Below are 6,276 nucleotides of genomic sequence, written 5' to 3' on the forward strand. Positions count from 1 at the left end.
AGGCTGGTCCATGGGAATGGATTGGGCCCAAGTAACCTCAGCTTTAACTATACGGACCTTTGTTGGCAAGGTGATGTCTCTGCTTTTTAAGATGCTGTCTAGGTTTGTCATTGCTTTTCTCCCAAGAACTAGGCGTCTTTGATGCTTTTGAATTATGAGGAGACTCTTGAGAGTCCCATGGACTGCAAGAAGATCCAACCTCTCCATTCTGAAGGAAATCAGCCCTGAGTGCTCACTGGAAGGACAGATCGTGAAGCTGAGGCTCCAAGACTTTGGCCACCTCATGAGAAGAGAAGACTCCCTGGAAAAGACCCTGATGTTGGGAAAGATGAAGGGCACAAGGAGAAGGGGACGACGGAGGACAAGATGGCTGGACAGTGTTCTCAAAGCTACAAACATGAGTCTGACCAAACTGCGGGAGGCAGTGGAAGACAGAAGGGCCTGGCGTGCTCTGGTCCAGGGGGTCACGAAGAGTCGGACACGGCTAAACGACTAAGCAACAAACCTCAGCTTGCCCTCCACCAGGCCCCACCTGCCTCACTTCTTTCCTTGGGAGCAATGCCCATCAGATTCTTCTTCCTTAGCCTCAGTGTTGCCCTTGTAGAACTGAGCAGGGAGGAGGATGGGGCCAAGCGTAGAAGGAGTTGGCTCTGCCTGTCATTGACTCTGGCTCCCCCTACTGTCAGTCTCCCTGGCTTCTGCCCTACCAGCTCTAATGGCCAGCAGCCCCTTGCTTCTGGGGCTTGTCTTGAGGGGAGAAGAACCAGTAGGGCTTCTGCAGTTGTACATTTTTGTACACGTAGGAAACCAGAGAACTTCAAAGGCTTAAAATTGGGGGCGTTTTTCAACATACAATGAATTAAAAATACATATATTTCTGTATGGACTGTTGCCTTGCATTCAAAACAAAGCTGTCCAGATTCAAAGCATCTTGTAGTGTGACTGGGACACAACGGGGCCATTGCAAAATCTGCAGCAGATGCAACAGCGTTTGAGGCAACTGTGTGCATAGTTTTGTGGGAATAAACAGAGAGCCTATTTACTAATTAAACACATTTCTAAGCTGCTTAATATTTTGAAATCTCAAAACTATATGCAAAAAGAGAACACATGGACAATGAAACAGTGTTTTAAACAGTTACAGCATAAAAACAGGAATTCACTAATAACAGGGTTCAATATTATGTGTCAGGGAAAGCCTGGGCAAAAGATATGCTGTTTTTACAACAGGTCTAATGCAATTGTTGGGCGATGCTTCAAATGTGGTAGAGAAAAGGACATTCCACAGTGCAGGGGCAACAGCAGAAAATGCCCATTTTCAGGCCACTTCCTTCTGATATCCTACGATCTGGTGTTGTTTGCTATCACTCAGAGATGGAAACAGTCAGTTCCATCCTGGTTCATAACTTTACGATGTTGATTATTCCACTTGATTAAGTTTATGGCATACTGTTCATGCGGCTTATCCTGTCTGGTAAAACAAGGAGCCACGGTGCACCTATGACTTCGTTGCCTTCTGCGTCTGGGCTGTGGGTTAAAGTGCACTAGACTAGGAGGCCTTTAAAATGTACACAAACAAAAAGGTGCCTATTTATCCCACAAGGTTTTGTTGGGAATGATGGTGCTGGTGGCAAAGATCCAATGGCCACCCTCAGTATTCTGCCTTTGCTAGCACCTTAAAAACATTTTTATTCAAACAAGCATTTACTGGCCTCGGTTGCCCAATCTTTTATTGTGTGTTTCTGCTGTTGTGCGTTAATTGTACTGTTGTCAGTGGAGGCTGGTCCTTTGGAGGAAATTTGGCACTGCTCCACCCCAGCTGACCCAGCCCTGGTCCCCACCTGCCTGCCTTCCAGTCCAGGGGTGGCACTGGCTGTGAACTTCCTCCTCAGGGTTGCCCTGGTACAACTCAGCAAGGAGGAGGATGGGATGTCATTGTCTCTGGCTGCACCTGAGGTTGGCCTCTCTGCTTTCTTCCCTTCCAGTCCCAAGCCACTTTTAACGCCATGCATTTAATGCGCAATGCTGCACAGTGGTGTCCAAACATTTTTCAAAGAGGGCCAGATCTGATGAAGTGAAGGGCTGTGAGGGCTGACCAGAGGGGCAGCCATAGTAGTTAGCCTTATTTTAGGATTTTACCCCGGGAATAAACTGCCACAGGGGATTAAACCAACTGGCAGGTCGGATTAGGCCCCCCAAACGGACTTTGGACATGCCGACAGTCATGGCTTCCCTTCCCCAAGGAATTCTGGGAGCAGTTATGTGTGTGTTTTAAGCCAAAATAAATTGGTTAGTCTTTTGTTGTTTAGTCGTTTAGTGGCGTCTGCCTCTTCGTGTCCCCTTGGACCAGAGCACGCCAGGCCCTCCTGTCTTCCACTGGCTCCCGCAGTTTGGTCAGACTCATGCTGATAGCTTCAAGAACACTGTCCAACCATCTAGTCCTCTGTCGTCCCCTTCTCCTTGTGCCCTCCATCTTTCCCAACATCAGGGAGTCTTCTCTTCTCATGAGGAGGCCAAAGTCTTGGAGCCTCAGCTTCAGGATCTGTCCTTCCAGTGAGCACTCAGGGCTGATTTCCTTCAGAATGGAGAGGTTGGATCTTCTTGCAGTCCATGGGACTCTCCAGTCTCCTCCAGCACCAGAAATCAAAAGCATCCATTCTTTGGCGATCAGCCTTCTTTATGATCCAGCTCTCACTTCCATACATCACTATGGGGAAACCTGCATGCAGAACCCAAACACAAGAGCTCCCATCCTGTGGCTTCCAGCAACCTGCATTCAGAAACATTACTGCCTCGGACTTGGCAGTCATTGATGGCTTCCTCCTCCCCAGATTTGCCTGATCTTCTTTGTACAGCCATTCACATGAGTGGGGAGAGAACGCCACCATTTATCCTTACTGCTGCGTGAAGATGTACTTTATTCCCCCTCTCTCGCCTCTTCCTTGGTCACTGCCGCCCTTGCTTGCACGGTGCAGAGTGTGTGCTTTATTTTTTGTTCCTTGCAAAGGGAGAAGAAGCACCTGGCTTGTCCGAGGGAGTGCACCGATGGGCTGGGCTCCCTCTCCACACACCCGTGTTACCGTTGGAGAATCAAATTACCTGGCAACCCTCCCTGCTCCTGGTTTCTCTTTGTGCAGGTATCTGCAGAGAGAACACAGCTCACCTGTTGAGGAGGGAGGGCGGAAGTAGAAGGAGGAGCGGCAGAGGTTTGGGGCAGACGTTTTTGGGGTTGCCCTTTTCAACCCTTCGCTTGCAAAGTCCATCCCCTTTCTCCACGCGTCGCTTCCAAGTCTCCATCCATCAAGGTGTGCGCGCCCTGCAGAGGAGAGGATGGAGTCAGCTGCTGCGCCTCTTGCGCGCTCCCCGCTGTGGGTGATGTGGCAACTGCGCTAGGACACCTGTTTAATGATTGACAGGCGAGCGGGAGAAATGCAAAAGGTCAGGCTGTCGATGCAGCCTCCGAGCTTCCCGCAGACACTGGGTTTCGATCTGGCGGGGATCGCTGATCCACACGAAGCTGGGCTGCTTTGCGTGACTCTTTAGAAAGGCAGTTCAGGTAAGTCTCCACCTGCCCGTGCCAGCTTTCCAGGCTGAGGCTTATTGGCCCCCGGCGTGAAGTGAAACCTTCTACCTGCTCCTTAAATTGCTGTCAGGGTGAGAGTGAAGTGCCATAAAACTTGGCAGCGTGTCAGTCTCGGTTTGCATGATGTCAGACTGCAGTCTTCCAGTGCAAGCCCAGCCGCGTCTACTTGGAAGGAAATCCTGTTGAATTCAACGCAGCTTGCTCCCACCTCTCAGGGAAGCGGGGTGAGGATTGCAGCCTAAATTGCTGGATTGGATGATGTGAAACGCAGTTTATTAAGGAGTCCAAATTAGGCTAGTAGGAGGGCACCTTAAGAGCACATTTGGGGCTGTTTTGGTTCCAGTGCATTAAGAGTAAATAGGCAATGGAAATATTAAAGAAAGGAGCAGCAATTTGTGTTTTATTAAATTTTGGGTATTAAATTATTTGCTTCTTGCAGTTCCTTCAGTTTATTTTTTTGGGGGGGGGGGAGAGGGAAGCACGCTTCTCAGAATGCCAGATAATTACAGAGAGGCAGTGTTTACTCAATGGCAAATGAATCGCACTCTGTGCATGCTTGTGGGCTATCTCACTATCTCAGGTACTGGCATGCTGGCGTTGCTGAAAGCAGTTTCTAAAGCTGAGCCGTACTACTGGAGGTTTGTGTAGGTCTGGAGAAACGGACAAAACCCAAACCTTTGATCAATTTCTGCCATTTGAAAACATGCAAATATTGGGGATGTATCTAAGTACCGTGCCTAGTGAATATCATGCCAGTGAGGGGACTGGGCCCAGTTTGGAAAACTACAATGATGGCGTGAGGCAGAGAGACACAGCCTGTTCCATCTTGGGAAATCAAAATGTCATTGCAGTATGCTAGAACAATGTTTGTTGGACTTCTTGGTGGCTGTTTGACCTATGTGAAATCGCAGACAGCAATCCTGCAGGTGTGGCACACTCTCTCTTGCTGCTAAATTATGGGATCGACAAGGCACACAGTTAACAGGGATAGTTTGCAAAGTCATATTGGCAAGAGGTTTATTTTTATAGGAGTGGATTTTCACCAGAAAGGTTGCATCAAGATTAAAGGTGAATGAGGAATGCAGGCTGGCATTTTGACGGCAACAGCACCATGTGCAAAAGTTTTCATGCAGAGGAACCATGGGTCCCACAGCAAAACATTGTCCAGAGGCACTCTGACACCCTGAAGAGCTGCTTGCGCTCAGTGTAGACTAACACTAAGCTAGCTGGACCAAAGCCCTATATTTGAAAAGAGTTTCCTGCCTGTGTGTCTGTGGTGCCGTTTCAACTTTGAGGAATGCCTGTTTCTCACTCTGGCTAATCAAACCATATATTTCCTCTAGCTTGGATGTAGCTCGGATGCTCAATTTTGGAAAACGAGATGCCTCCGATCTACCTAGAGACCACAGCTTTTGGCACGGATTCTGTGCTCCCTGATCCCAAGCAGGCGTGGACACCTGTGGGGAAAAGAGAATGAACTCTGTGTATGCTTAGAGCCACTGTCTTGTTTACTGTTGCGCCCCACAAACTCTGGATAAGAGATCCCTGGCTGGAGCGCCCTGGCCAGCCCTTTTGCAAGGTGCATGCCCTCAGCTACGTGCCAAGAGAGAAGCCAAACAAATCTCTGCGTACACCGATAGGTGTTTGCCAAGTCTATTGGCAGGGGACGCCGCAGACGACCCAAGGGAAGCTTCCGCTGTGCTTGCTTTGGTGCCGCAATAATTCTGAAGGGCCATCAGGGAAACACGGTGTTTGTTTTAGCTGCAGTGAGAATATTTGCAATATTTGAAAAAGTCACAAGGGCTGATAAGGCAGGGCACAGAGAGGGGGGCATCTTCTGGCCTGAGCATAAAAGGGAAGGAGGCTGGCATTGTTCCCAACCATTCCTGTAGCCTTTTGGGAGGAAAAGAGAGCCAGGTGGAGCTTAATTTTTGTTAGGCGTTAATTCTTTTTTTCCTGGGCTAATCAAAGGACAAAAGTACCTTTGAGAATGGGCAAAGTATATTTTTTCTTTCTTTCTCACTAAGGATTAGGGGGAAGGCATTCCCATTTACGGATAATAATAATAATAATTAATTTTCCCCCCCAACCACTCTGGGCGGCTTCCAACAGAATATTAAAATACAACAACCTATTAAACATTAAAAGCTTCCCTAAACAGGGCTGCCTTCAGGTGTCTTCTAAATGTCAGGTAGTTGTTTATCTCTTTGACATCTGGTGGGAGGGTGTTCCACAGGGCGGGCGCCACCACCGAGAAGGCCCTCTGCCTGGTTCCCTTTAGCTTTGCTTCTCGCAGTGAGGGAACCGCCAGAAGGCCCTCGGAGCTGGACCTCAGTGTCTGGGCTGAACGATGGGGGTGGAGACGCTCCTTCAGGGATACTGGACCGAGGCCGTTTAGGGCTTTAAAGGCCAGCGCCAACACTTTGAATTGTGCTCAGAAAAGTTCTGCTAACAAAAGGCCTGCTCCCCCAACAAAAATCCTGGCTAGGCCATCTGTCAGGGATTCTTCAGCTGTGATTCCTGCACTGTAGGGCATTGGACCAAATGACCATTTGGGTTCTCCTTTCAACTCCCCAATTCTATGCTTCTATGGTCCCCCCTCCTTTTCTTTTCTTTTCTTTTCTTTTCTTTTCTTTTCTTTTCTTTTCTTTTTACAGCCTCTGCTCAGACAGTGATTCTCCTGCCTCTTGCTA

Source organism: Podarcis raffonei, chromosome 8 (genome assembly GCF_027172205.1).
Source record: "Podarcis raffonei isolate rPodRaf1 chromosome 8, rPodRaf1.pri, whole genome shotgun sequence".
Lineage (NCBI taxonomy): Eukaryota > Metazoa > Chordata > Lepidosauria > Squamata > Lacertidae > Podarcis > Podarcis raffonei.